Here is a 14,395-nt window from a genome sequence, read left to right as displayed (position 1 = left end):
ACAAAACACTCTGTAATCCTAACCAAGCTGCTCATCATTCATCTAAGGAAGAACTAGTGAGCTTTTCTACATCAAAGTCAAACCTGACTTGCATGGTAGTCAAAAGTTTCTAAAACTTGAAGTTCATTACAGTCCACTGTTTTCTTCTTGATATCTGCTACACAGAAAGAAGAGCCAATATTCCAAAGTAAAGTCATCTCTACTTAAGAAAGTGGAAGCAATCTTCCTGAGTCCTAGCGTTTACAGGTAGGACAGCCTGGCTATTCTACAAGCATCTTGGCCTACTTCCCAAAGTGCTCATTGGTGTCTGGGTGTCTGAATAGTAGCTGGTGGATTTCCATGGCTTGTCACCACTATCCCTAACTTCTGGTAGTAGTCCCAACTCTGCCAGCAGTTATACATAATGTATGTGTGAGAAGAAAATATGCTTCTTTTTGCTGGGAAAGGGTTTGGGTTCATCAGACCTTTAAACCCCAAGGATGAAAAAGAGTTCTGAATCAAATAACGTGGAGGCATTGGTACAGAGAAAACTTTTCCATCAGTAAAAGTTAAAATTCACAGATGTCTTCCTAATAATGATACTGAATAGCTTACTTCACATATGTATCATCCATGGTATTTATCCAACACCTTTAAGTGGGTTGGGTGCTATTAACCAAGGATCAACGTAAACACAGGGAGACTGAATGTCAGATATGGTTTTAGGCATTTTGAGACAAGATGCCCTGGACTGTCCTAAATTTGGTCTAGAAATATTCTGGATGGAGTCTGTTCCCACGGTTAGCATTAGTTATGTAAATGTGTATATGAGTCTAATTTTTCAAACTGGGTCGGTTGTGTAGTTCATGTTTACTCACATATTATCTGCACTGATTCATATATCCTAATCTTAATTAGCATTTAGACATAGTAACTGGTATATAACTAAACATATAATAATCATATTCTTTTATGTTACTTACATTTTAAGTTATCCATTAAAATTCAGCCAGTCAAAATAATCTGTAGGCAAGGAGAAGTTTCGTTCTCATGTATGAAGAACTTAAAGAAATATCCTTTGGGGGCTCCTGGCTGGCTCTGAAAGTAGAGCATGCGACACTTGATCTCAGGGTCATGAGTTCAAGCCCCACCTTGCACCTAGAGCTTACTTTAAAAAAAATCCTTCGAGTAGAATTTTAGACATTTGTACCCATACTGAGAGGTTCCTTTAGTTTCTATGGAATCTGTGTGAAAGTAGTTTCATCCAGTATGTTGAGTGCCAGAACACTAGACTCCTCTTTTATCGTCTGCCATCCAATAGACAAAACCGACTTTTTCTTGTTACATAGCTTCCATTAGTAACCATGGAACGATCCAGTACGTCTGATATTATTTTCTTGGTGTAGCTAATGCTACCAGTGATGATGGCCCTGAGATTGTGGTACTTTCTGCTTTCACACTTGAGGGCCTACCAGTTACTATAGTTGCCACAAGAAACTAACAGTAACCAACAAGCACGAATAGAAATTGCACATACACATCTCTTTTATTGTTCTAAACAACCTCATGAAGTCTTTAGAAACTGTCACATAGTTGCATCCCGTCACAGAATGTGATGTTCTACCACTAAAAAGTTGGGAAGATTTGTATGGCTAAACCCCCACCTCTACATCAATGGATGCGATGGGATAAAGATGATAGGTTTATAGAATTGATCCCAACATGTAGTCAGTTCATAAGGAGGTCAAAATTATAATAGTTATGAAACATGTTAACTTTGAGAAGATTGAGACAGTCAGGCAGAGGAACCATTTCCCCAAGCTAAGTTGTAAAGAAAGGCTACTAACCCTTTCATTCTTTTCTAAGTGGAGAACAGATCTTCTCCAGGCTGTTCTGAGTAGCCTCTCCCTGTCTCCACAGAGGCCTCACTTGACCTTTGCAATGTAGCACACCCAGACCTTCCTAATCATGTGCATATTGTAACATCAGATGAAATCTTTCCCCTTCCCTTTGCCTCCAATAGTCTTAAATTAACTGAAGTCACCATATTTCATTGAGAACCATGTTATTACATTATTCTAGACACTGTCTTAAATTATATGACACTGTTGGAACTTTTACTTTTTTCAGGTAACAAATCTTAAAAGATGTTAAAGTCCATTGTTTAGTAAAGCAGATGACTAAAAATTGGAGCTGTCTGAAGTCACTTTAAACTATATCCTATAATATCACAATTAATTCATTCAGTGTATACTCATCAAGTCCTGCCATGTGTAAGGCACTGTGAGCCGGAAAAGATAGAAAGTAGTGGAGCTCCAGGTCTCATGAAGAAACCAATACTCCAAATTATTGTTCAGTCATAAGTTGATAAAGGAGGCTTTTTTGCTTTCTGTTGGCATATGAATATTTATTACTGCCATATTTCATGAACCAAATTTAAGATCTTGGTCTTTCCTTCTTGTTTCATATACAGCCAAAAGAGAGAGATTGACTATTTGAACAACCTTACAGGTGCCTTGGTGGCTCAGATCGTTGAGTGTCTGACTCTTCATTTCAGGACAAGTCATGATCCCAGGGTCATGGGATTGAGCCTCACGTAGGGTTCCATGCTGACCATGAAGTCTGCTGAAGATTCACTCCCTCTCTTCCTCTGTTCCTCTCCCTCTCTTGTGTTCTATTTCTCAAATGAATGAATGAATGAATGAATGAATGAATGAATGAAACAACCTTCAGGCAGACTCCAGGAATGTCACCAACACCATGACCTTTGTGACCAAATCTAGCAACCAGAACTTCACTATTTTCCTCAATAAAACTCAAGCGACCATCATTCAAGAAAAGAACTGTGATTTTTTTTTCCTGTTCTTGATCAGCTGGACCCCGACACACTTTCTAATGGCGGAATTTGACTGTGTGGCTTCAACCCCTAGTTTTTCCAGTACAATTTTCTAATATAATTCCCTTTGCACGGGAAGTACCTCCAAAAGGTTTCACCTTCAGGGCTGTGCCCAAATGAGCTTTCTTGTACCATTCACCATATGCCACTTCTAATCTCACTGGTGGTGACACAGCTTCCCAGCAGTATGAAGACCACTACCCTTTCCCACCTTGCTGGCGCCACAGGCCTGAGCAAAAGAGCAGAAGCTTTTTTAAAAATAATTTGCCTTATTTGGTACAAGCCAATTCTTGTCCCTCCCTCCTATCCAGTCATCTGTTTAGCTGCTCTTATTAGTATTTGGCAAGGAAATTTTAATTTCTAAGAGTGTTATATGGTGAGCTCTATAGGACAATGATTTAAAAAATGGGCTTTGGAGTAAGATAGGTCAGAACTTAATGCTTATTCTACCACCCATTAGCTTTGTGGTCTTGAAAGAAATCTCTTGGGGCAGCCGGGTGGCTCAGTCGGTTGTGTGTCCAACTTCAGCTCAGGTCACAGTCTCATGGATTGTGAGTTCGAGCCTGCTTTGGATTCTGTGTCTCCTTCTCTCTCTGCCCCTCCCCTGCCTGTGCTCTCTCTCTCTCTCTCTCAAAAATAAACATTAAAAAAAGAAAGAAAGAAACCTCTTAGTCTTTCTGAGCCTCAGTTTCTTCATCTGTGAAATAGAAATACTGATTCTTTCTTGGTGATGCGCTAAGGACTAAATGAAACAATATTCATGGGTCCCTTAGCGTATGCCTTCACATGGGGTGTGTGTTCAATTAAAAGTGACTTTAATTGTAATGGACCTTGGGTGAGGTGAATATGCATGATGTGATTGCAATATGACTCCATTTTAATAGAAGGGACAGTGGCAGAACTGTCTTCCTCTAATAATAAGAAAAGGAAACTTTAATGGAACTAAGGAAGCAAAGTATCTAGACCCAGAGCAAGGAGAGGGCCATGGTGCTGGGAAGGAGGTAGCATCAGGGGTGTCTGAGCTGGGGTTGCCCTGAAACAGAGCCTGTGACAAGGAATTCGAGAGCATGGAGAGAATAAAGTAGGGTTGGTGGAAAATCCAAACAATGTACCATAAGGGAACCTAAGATTCCTGCTGTTGAAGAAAGCACCTCTGAGGACCATGCCGAGTGCTTCTCAGAACTGCCTTGTCTGAAAGGTAGGTGGCTGAAACATGGATCCCCAGGCTCCTGTCTCTCCCCCTCCCAGTTTGGGCTGCCCTTGAGGGTGTTAACTCTCCCACGCATTTCCATGCTAAACTTGAAGAAGCATTGAGCAGGCTTCTGCAGTTCTGGAAGAGGCTCTGACGCAGAAATTAGGAAGACTCCAACAATGTTCTGGAGGACTGCACTTAGGAGGAAATATCCACCGAAGGTACAACTGAAATCAAAGAGGGCTTAGAGGGTGAGACACAGGACTGCAAACTTTTCTGCACAAATAGTCTTTCTTAAAAAAAAAAAAAAAAAAAAAACACTTTATTTATTTATTTTGAGAAAGAGAGAGAGAGTGTGAGCTACAGAGGGTCAGAGAGAGAGAGAGAGAGAGACAGAGAGAGAGAGAGAGAGAGAGAATCCCAAGCAGGCTCCACACTGTCAGTGCAGAGCCCAACATGGGGCTCGATGTCACAAACCATGAGACCATGACCTGAGCCAAAATCAAGAGTCAGACGCTTAACTGACCAAGCCACCCAGGCGCCCCACAAATAGTCTTACTGACAGACCACGAAAAGCATCAAGACAGTGAAAAATTGTTACAGACTGAATGTCTGCATCCCCCCAAAATCCATTTGTTGAAATCCTGACCTTTAATGTGATGGTATGGGGAGGTGGGACCTCTGGAACATGACAGTAAGGTCATGAGGGTGGAGTGCTCTGCAGTGAGATTAGTGCCCTTATCAGGGACTAAAGAGATCAGAGTTCCTGCCCTTTACTGCCTGAGGCCACACAGAGATGGACACCTGCAAATGTGGAAGAGGGCTCTCCTTATGGCCTGGCATGTCCACACTCTGACCTGAAACTTCCAGCCTCCAGAACCCTGAGAAATAAATGTCTATTGTTTATAAACCACACAGTCTATGATACTTTGTTATAACAGCTCAAACTGTGACAGAATTGAATGCTGGGTTCAAAGAGAAAGCAGATATATGATTTTCTCTCAGTTCTAGCTTAGCTTCTTTCCTATTTTGTTTTAAAAGTTTACATATTTAGGGGCGCCTGGGTGGCTCAGTCGGTTAAGCATCCGACTTCGGCTCAGGTCATGATCTCGTGGTTTGTGGGTTGAAGCCCGGCATCGGGCTCTGTGCTGACAGCTCATAGCCTGGAGCCTGCTTCCGATTCTGTGTCTCCGTCTCTCTCTGCCCCTCCCCTGCTCACTCTCTGTCTCTCTCCCTCTCAAGAATAAATAAACATTAAAATTTAAGTTTATATATTTATTTTGACAGAGAGAGAGGGAGGGAGGGACAACTCAAGCAGGCTCCAGCACAGAGCCCAATGCTGGGCTCCATCTCATGAACCGTGAGATCATGACCTGAGCCAAAACCAAGAGTTGGATGCTTAACTGACTGAGCCACCCAGGCACCCCTAGCTTAACTTCTTCCATGGCAACCAGATTATAGCAAATCAAGTTAAATACAATAAAATAACAGTTCAAGGATACAGAATCCTTCCTTTCCCAGAAGATGCTACTAGGATCAGAGTCACAGGAATTCCAAACTTGGTTACCTATGTAGTCATACTATTGCCACAAAAGGAAAGATGTGGCTGGTCAAAGATAAGATATTCTCACTGCATCATCCATTCTCTAGCCCCGTAACCAGGAAACACTCCAGTCAAAGCCTGACCAATGTGGGTAAGCCAGACTCCTCAGCCACGTCCTCTGAAGTCTCCATTGTATTAGTCAGGCAGAAATTACTATATACTTGAAATGACGAGTCACAGCTTGTGCAGGAAACGTGATGGAGAAAATTAAACTCAGCATTAATGAGTTAAAAAGCCTTTTGGTTTCTATTTGAAAGGGGCAAGCTCGTTGGCCTATCTAATCTGACAGTGAAAGGTAAAATGATTTATAAGTGACAATTTATAATTTATAAATAATTAGATTGTCCATTCAATGCATGGTTTCAATTTCCATCCAATCAGAGTGCCACCTAGGGCTCCCTGATAAAATGGGAACATTGCATGGGACACAACTCATCTGAAAAAAAATATTCATTATTTATCAGAAATTCAAATTTAACTAGGAATTCTTTATTTTTATTTGCTCTATCTGGCAACTCTATTGCTACAAACAAGTACAAAGAAAGAGCTACTCATTAAAACAAGACTGTAAATGTTCTGGAATGTTGTGCTAAAGGTTCTTGGACTCCTCAGTAGTAGCAACATTTCAATAAATTGACATGTGAATTAACTCTAACAATTTGCATATTGTTTCCTTGGGCACATTTCTAAAAACTTTTGAAAGCTTTCAATAATTTATTTTGTCACAACCTGGCAATCTGTATATTGAAAAAACACTGTGATAGTAACAGGAAAAGTCTTTTCAAATAATTCCAAATGAGCTTTCCAAAGACTCCCGCCTACTTGTTAAGACTCAAAGATGCGTACTTTAAAATGTTTTCACAGGATTCACCTTATAAATAAAATCTAAGTCAACTTCCAAGTCCCAGAACAGCTCTGCAGAGAAGAGAAACATCCCAAAACCACATGCAGAGTCACTTCATTTTAGTTGCAAGATTCTTGTTCCAGCTCACCTTCCAAAACAATTTCAGTCAAGTAGAAATATTCTGACAATCCCCGCTCTTAGAATGGCAAATGATCCCTGCCTTTTCATTCATTCACTCATTACCTCTCCAAAAAGAGAATGTGCAGCTACCAGAATTTCATACAATTAGTGCTCCAAGAGCGTTTTAAATGCAAACCTATAAGAGGAAAGTAAAAACAAATCAAAGTTAATTGTGACTGGCTGGAACAAAATGCTTAAATCGATACAAGGACGGCTCATCTGCTCATCATTTACCCATTACCTGGGAGACGAACACCTCCTGCTGTGCCTGATTTTTGATACAGATTTACCATTGCCTGCATTCCGCAGACACTTGCAAAGGAAGCCCAAACCTTCCCTGACTCCCTCTCTCATTATCCTCTTTGCACTTACTAACCTATTCATTCTTAGTTTTTCCTTGCTTGTGTGTTCTTCTTTGCAAGGGGGGCATGCACACAAGGAAAAGTAGAGTTAAAACAACTGGATAAGAAGTTCAGGGACTTCCAGTAAAGCAGTCAGAGGAGGCACCAGTGTCTGTGTATGAATTACTGACTTCTCTCAATCAGTTCCACACTGACTTTTGTGATTTTCAGAAACCTCCGCAAGTAGAATGCCAGTCCTTTTGTAAGGCATCCCTTAGGGGGAAAAAAAATTGTTAAAGTCTCAGATCTAAATGAAGAGAAATGAAGCCCTCTTATTTGGAGACGTGAGTTCTTTAATGGCAGGGTAGCCTTAAAACCGGACATGAGTGTCCAGATGAAGGACGGGAAGCCAACATCAGTAGGCTGTTGGAAAGTTTGGCTTTTGAAGGCCATGTGTGCCGTTAGCTCTCAGCAATAAAGCCTGATGTTTCAGGAGAAAGACAAACTCATTTCTAACTGGCTGCCTTTCTTCAAACACCCTTCACCGTAGCTAAGTATCCAAAAAATGGAATATAAAATGTATCTGCCATTGAAAGTTAATGTGTATCTCTGAATTAAATATACACACCAAATTTGAAAAAGCCTGCACAGGATGGTTGTGTTGATATATTAACTTCTTTTTAAATTTTTTTTTAGAAATTCTTTTTTTTTTAATTTTTAGAGAGAGAGAGAGCAGAAGCAGGGCAGGGGACAGAGGGAGAGAGAGAGAGAGAGAGAGAGAGAGAGAGAGAGAGAGAGAGAGAGAGAGAGAGACGGAGAATCTCAAGTAGGTTTCACTCTCAGTGCAGACCCCAATGTGGGACTTGATCCCATGACCCTGGGATCATGACCTGATCATGACCCTGGATCAAGAGACGCTCAACCGAGCCACCCAGACGCCCGAGCACATTAACTTCTTTTTTAGATAACTTTCCAAATGAAACTTTTGCAATTACATGTGACCATTAATTATTATTACTATTATTCTTATTAATGATTTTCAGAGAAGGGGGAATACTCAAAAATTTTTGAAATAACTAATTTTTCTTATTCTATTTGACAATTAAATGGGTGATGTGTAATTGCTATCATCATATTTACTGGCAATTATCCTCTTTTCACTTTCTAGCTATTTTGTTTTTACTTGTGCATATGGATTACCTAACAGAAAAGTGTAGAGATGACCACATAAATAGCAAATCACAAGTGAAAGTACATTGTGTCTTCAGCCAAGTACACCCAAATGGGCTATGTGATGGTTAGAAATGCAGTTCCCACATTAAAATTGGAGTATAAATAAAACTGGGAAAATCTAGGAGCACACTGATACGGCAGGGGGAAAACAGAGTGTAAAGGATTGACTGGAGGAAAATCGTGGTGCTGTACAAAGGGGTGAGAGTCAGATACAACCGATAGCCAGCATCAGCCTTTCAATTCACTATTGGCCTGTGTTCCACCTACCACTTCCTCAATGTATCCTTTATGTTATTTTTTTAGGAAAGGACATTCATGACCAATAACAATGTTATAATGATCATAAGTATAGGATTTAAGATACGTTTTTTAAAAACACCTTTAACCAACAATAAAAGACCCCAAAAGCCATGGGGGTAGTTACCTAGCTCAAGGTTTTATTTAGTGATGGTTCCACTTTTTCACTCACTGCCTGCAAATCAGCATTTTTAGTGGACAAAGGGCTCAGCAGCGGCCTTATGATTGCTTCTTTTCAAATGGTAATGGCTATCCTAACTCCTCTGCCAGGTTTTTCTTACCAGAGCACAAATTGCAGTTTACAAGGCTCTGAGGGGGAAAAAAAAAAAATCTTAGCTGAATATCTTTTTTTTTTTTATTCGACAAACTGACATGTAAATTACCCTTTAAGTGCTCCACTCTAGGGCTCTGATCATCTCCTAATTGTCACAGTCAATTGTAGCCAACAGTCTCTTCAATCCCAAGCGCTTTGACAACAAGCACAAGGATCAAAGCAGAATCAGCTCCCTTCAATATCCTTCTGTTTAGGATGCTACAAAACGCCTGAAAAAGAAAGGTGTAAGGGCATTGCTGTAGAGGAAACTGAGAGTAGCAAGTATTACAATAGTCGTTTTCTCCATCTCTAAAATTATGCTGTATAAGCTGCCGTGATCTTTAATCACATGTGCAGAACAAATACATAAACCTCCCGGGCAATTAATATGCTCTTAAGATTATACTAATATGCGAGCTTTACAAACAACACCGTCTCGATGGCTTAGGAAAACTCTGATACAGTGAGGGGATAGCAATCATTTCCTAGCAGCTTGAGCATCAGAAACTGTTATCAAACATATTCTGTATTTGAACATAAATTCCAAAGCATAGTTTTTCTAAGTTTGGTGTCAGGACTCCCTGCTCCCCATTGAAAATTCTTCAGGGTTGTTTTTTTTTTTTTTTTAATTAACCTAGAAATGTCCAACTGAAAATGTGCCCCCAAATACATTTTTTTAAATGTGGCACAAAAACTCATTTCAGAAGATGCTGTTTTCCTTACTAGGGGTGACTCTTGTCTTATTGCTTTACTGGCAAGAAACTAATTAAAAGTCATTACATGATCTGCAAACGTGATTCCTAAATAAGATGCACTTACCAGGACTACTACTTCACAAACTATGACAATTCTTTCCAACTAAACTGGTTATTATACATCACTAACTTTTTTAAAAAGATTACGAATGCTGTTCTCACAAGAAAATTTTCACCCTCTCAAATATAATGATATAAATAATTTGGGGGAAAGAGAAACTGTGTAATAAATCTGTATCAAATAGCCACTTTAAAAATAATCTGAATACCGTCAGAGAAAAAGGACAGGTGGAAAGAAATCAAAGGTGCATGTGACAGCACCTATCCAAGCACCTCCACAGCTTGTCTCCTTGTGCCCAGGTATTGCACACAAGCAGTGGGTAAGGTCACAAATTGATTGACAGCCTTCCCACTCTCAAGAAAAAAAACTGAAAAAAAAAAAGAGGCAGCGAACACCGCCGGGTTCCTTTCTCAGCAAGTTTGCTCAAATCCCCCTGTAGGGGTTTCCCGGTCTCCCCTCCATTTCACCTTGAATTCTCAGGTTTGATTGAAGAGCTTCACAGAAGGGTCTATTACAGATTGAGGAATGATCCATTTCACATCTGAAGCTCCAAAGAGCTACTTGTGAGGAGTCTCTGAGTGCATTTATCTCACATGTGAAGCTTTCTGCAAAATCAATATGGGTATTTTTCAGTTTGACAAGTCAACGTGAAATATCACATAATAATAGAAAAACAGAGTTGTACATTTAAACACACCCGATACAGTTATCTATGACAAAGCTTATAGTTATTACTCATGGATATCCTCGAGTATGCCTCATCTAAATTCACCCTGAGAACTAGGCTAAAGCACGTAGAAAGAGAAACTGACTGACTACCATGTTTTTGGCTCCTTTGCCCAGATGAATCCAGGTTCTGTGGTGAAAGGAGAGAATGGACAGGAATCATGACCTCCACTACCAACTTGGAAGTGACATGGGAAGTGGGGAGAAAACGACCAGAGGTGAAAAAGAAGAAGAAAACAGAACAAGTGAGAAAACACAAAGAACTTCACACCTAATTAATTGGCAATAACTGGGCAAAATGTTCACCCAAAGAACAGTAACCTTGCTTCTCAACAACCCCCCACCACCACCACCACCACGGTAGCAAACACCAGCAGAATAACTGACATATATGTGTTGGGGTCTGACAATCTTCAGGTGAACTCTGGGTCTATTCTCCTTTCTGCATTAGCTTGAGGAATATGATTTAACTTCTCTAAACCTCTGAGTTTCTTTGCTGGTTATTTTTATCTTAAAATGGGATTAATCAGAAGATTTACCTTACAAGGTTTTGTGAGCACTGAACAAGATGATGCATATAGCACCTGGCACATGGAAAACATTTAATTATTTGTAAATATTGATGAAATTATTATCATCTCCTTAAACCTATCCACAAGGTCTCTAGGGTTCTAATCTGGTGCCATTTGTAGTGTTCCCTGGACCCTTTCCACACTGTTTAATGTCCCCAAGGGATATATGACCGTTTGGGTGAAAGAGTGTGCTCACTGTATTAACTCTGGTGTAGGTCCTAATAGAGGAGTGTAGCCATGCACATGTACTTGCCTTAAAAATGGTCTTCATCCAACCAGGAAGCCTGTTTCTAGCAACTGTGAGAGAGAGAGAGAAAATCAAATGGGACTTTGAGAAAGGAAAAAGCCCAGGCCTACAGACCACATCAGCTGATCACTTAAAGCAAGAAACGAGGTAGGAGACGTAACATATAGTTTTATTTCATATACCAAAATATTTAGTCTTCTTTTTTAAGTTTATTTATTTTGAGAGAGACAGAGAGAGAGAGAGAGAGAGAGAGAGAGGGAGGGAGAGCACAAGTGTGGGAAAGGGATAGAGAGAGGGAGAAAGAGAACCCCAAGCAAGCTGCACACTGTCTATGTGATGCAGGGCTCAGTCTTGCAAACTGTGACCTGAGCCAAAATCAAGAGTCAAACACATAACTGACCGAACCCCCCAGGTGCCCCGCCAGTATGTTATAATTAATAGTGGGGTTATGTCTATACATTCAACCATAGGAAGAACCTTAAAAAAAATCTCAACAGCATATTGGCAACCAAGATCTGGTTAAGTGACTCACTATAAACACTTATTCCTCTCTATCACATTTTCCTGTAGCTTATTACTACCTAAGTAGTATTAACATCATTTATATTTGATGATCTATGCTTGGATCTGTAGACTGCTTGAAGCATACTTATAATTTTAGGTTAACTCTCCCCACTACACAGAATAAGGCCAGAGTAGGCAAAACATGTGAGTTCAGAAATGTGAAAATTCATGTTAATATAAAAATAAGAAAAGTATCATTATAAAATTCCATTGAAGTTTAAAAACTCTTATCCTGCATTTCAAAGTCAAATAACTAAATACAAATGACTTTGTATTTAATTAATTCAACCAATATGTATCAAGAGCTTAATATATGTAATACTGTTCATTTTTTTTTTAGCTACCCTACTGTTCTCCTCCATTATTAAAATTAAGCTATAGCTTTCATTCCAAAACCAAATTAAAATATTTTATTAAATGCTGATATAGAATTACAAGAACAAATTGAAACAATTTCCTACTTAAAAAGGGTCGTTTCCTTAAAAATTTTAATTTATTTGTTTTGGACTCAAAATACATTTTTAGCAAGGAAACAAGTTTATAAATGATAATTAAGTTCCCAGATTGACACATAAAAACCTGTTTAATGTAAAATGTACCTGAAACACACTAGAACCAAGTTTTAAACAACTGTGAGTCATGAGATCTATAAATTTAATCCTGGAGAGGCTTAAGGAGCGTCATCAAACATTGAGTTCCCAAAATCTGGGACGTATCAGGCAAGATACCTTAGGTAAGAATAGAGCATCCATGAGTTTCGGTGACCGCTATTCTCAGGATCACACCAATGCCATCATCACCATCATTATCATCATCATCATCAATATCATTAACTTCCCATATTTTGCCCATCATTTTAGAGCATGGAGGCTATGAAGACGATGCTAGTAGGTAGCCAATAAGATGACATCTCATCACTATGGAGAATTGCACCAGGGTGTTGGGGCCTCACTCTCTCTGGCACTTAAACCTCTTCCATCATATTCGCTTCCCAGCCCGGACTTTGAGTATTTAAAAATTGCTTTCAGTCAAGCAAATTAGAGCTCTAAGATATCACTACCCACATTCCAACATTTCCTCCTTCTAGATTTTGCCTTATACTGTGGCCACATCAGACTCCTTAAGCATAGCTTTGAAAAGTCCAGGAAAGGGGGCTAGCTCAGGACCTATTAACATATCCCTTCGCATGCTGATAGTACCTCCACAAAACCACAATATTCAAATGAATATTTGCCTTTCTAAAAATCTCAACAGAAAATAATTTCGCAACTTCTCAATTATTTTTATATTTCAAAAGTTACCCTCCTTCATTATCGAGGTTTTCTGCCTTATTCCAGTTTTGGTTTTGATTCTGATTTTCAACTTTACTACTCAAAATCATGAGTGATGGGGCGCCTGGATGAGTGATGGGACTCCACTGGTTAAGCGTCCAACTCTTGATTTCAGCTCAGGTCATGATCTCAGGGTTATGAGACCTAGCCCCACATTGGGCTCTGCACTGAACAACGTGCCAGTGCAGAACCTGCTTAGGATTCTCTCTCTCTTCCTCTCTTCCTCTCTCTCTGCCTCTCTCTCTCTCAAAAATAAACTTTAAAAAAATTATGTGTGATGCCTGCTTTTCAAGTACTTCATATGTGCCATTAAGTAGTATCCTATAGTTCAACTAATAAAAATGCTAACTATGAACCTTTGTTTCCTACTTTCAAGTAAGAGCACAGTGCCCTACAGTTTGCAATCCACCTGAATGACCTCTGGCCTCATCAAACTGTAATCACAAAACATATACATACTTCACCTAGAAACTGAATGGAGCAGGAGCTTGGGGGAGGAGAAAATGGGGAGTTCTTGTTTAATGAGTGTAGAGTTTCAGTTTTGCAAGATGAGAAAGTTCTGGAGTTCTATTGCATAACAATGTGAATCTACTTACCACTGCAGAACTGCAGTTAACTCAAAATGGTTAAGAGGGCAAATCTCATGTTATTTTTTTACCACAGTTAAAAAAATGTTTAAATAAAATAATGTAGTAAAACTGCTTGAAAAAAAAACTAGTGCATTAATTCAATAATAAACGAATGATTACAGAACATCTTTTAAAAACTGAATTAAGGATATCCTTATTTTTAGGTGTTAGGCAGCCAAGATCTTGGATTTTAGTCTTAATTTCTTTTCTATGAATATACTGACTGCAAGATTATCTATAAAGTTTTCAAATCCAAATGGACTTACATATGACATGATATAAGAGAAACTGCACATGAAAATGCATGTCAAAACTAAATAAATCAATGAAATTTGGATTATAGAATTTCACTTCTCTTCTGAAAGATTCAAAGAGTGAAACACAAGAAAACCACCACTCCCAGGTGCTGTGTTCTGTTACTACACATTGTTACCATTTGAAATCTCAAATTTTAACTGAATTCAATGAATTTCAGTGGACCAAGCAACAGCTGAAGTCCATTCAGACAAAAATACTCGAACCTAAACCAGACTAATTTTTAGTGGTTTCTCTGTTTTTGTAACAATAATTTCACAATATCTTAACACTCACTTTCTCCTGGGTTTTTTGTTTGTTTGTTTGTTTTACATTTT

The 14,395-nt window shown here is 39.2% G+C and overlaps 1 long non-coding RNA gene across 2 annotated transcripts; it reads right to left on the bottom strand.

Moving 5' to 3' along the window:
• Positions 1-986: 986 nt before the first annotated feature.
• LOC122226063 lies at positions 987-10,295 on the bottom strand. Of its 2 annotated transcripts, XR_006205469.1 has the most exons (4): positions 10,162-10,295; positions 8,949-9,108; positions 6,663-6,830; positions 987-1,002 (listed from the first exon to the last, which is right to left on the bottom strand). It is a non-coding gene; the product is annotated as an uncharacterized LOC122226063 (long non-coding RNA). The 2 variants fall into 2 exon arrangements; XR_006205468.1 differs by lacking the exon at positions 987-1,002 and having other exon boundaries at positions 6,138-6,830.
• Between the last annotated feature and the right edge of the window lie 4,100 nt (positions 10,296-14,395).

This window comes from Panthera leo, chromosome C1 (genome assembly GCF_018350215.1).
Source record: "Panthera leo isolate Ple1 chromosome C1, P.leo_Ple1_pat1.1, whole genome shotgun sequence".
NCBI lineage: Eukaryota > Metazoa > Chordata > Mammalia > Carnivora > Felidae > Panthera > Panthera leo.
The sequence above is the reverse complement of the archived record's forward strand: the minus strand, read 5'-3'. Positions and strand labels throughout refer to the sequence as shown.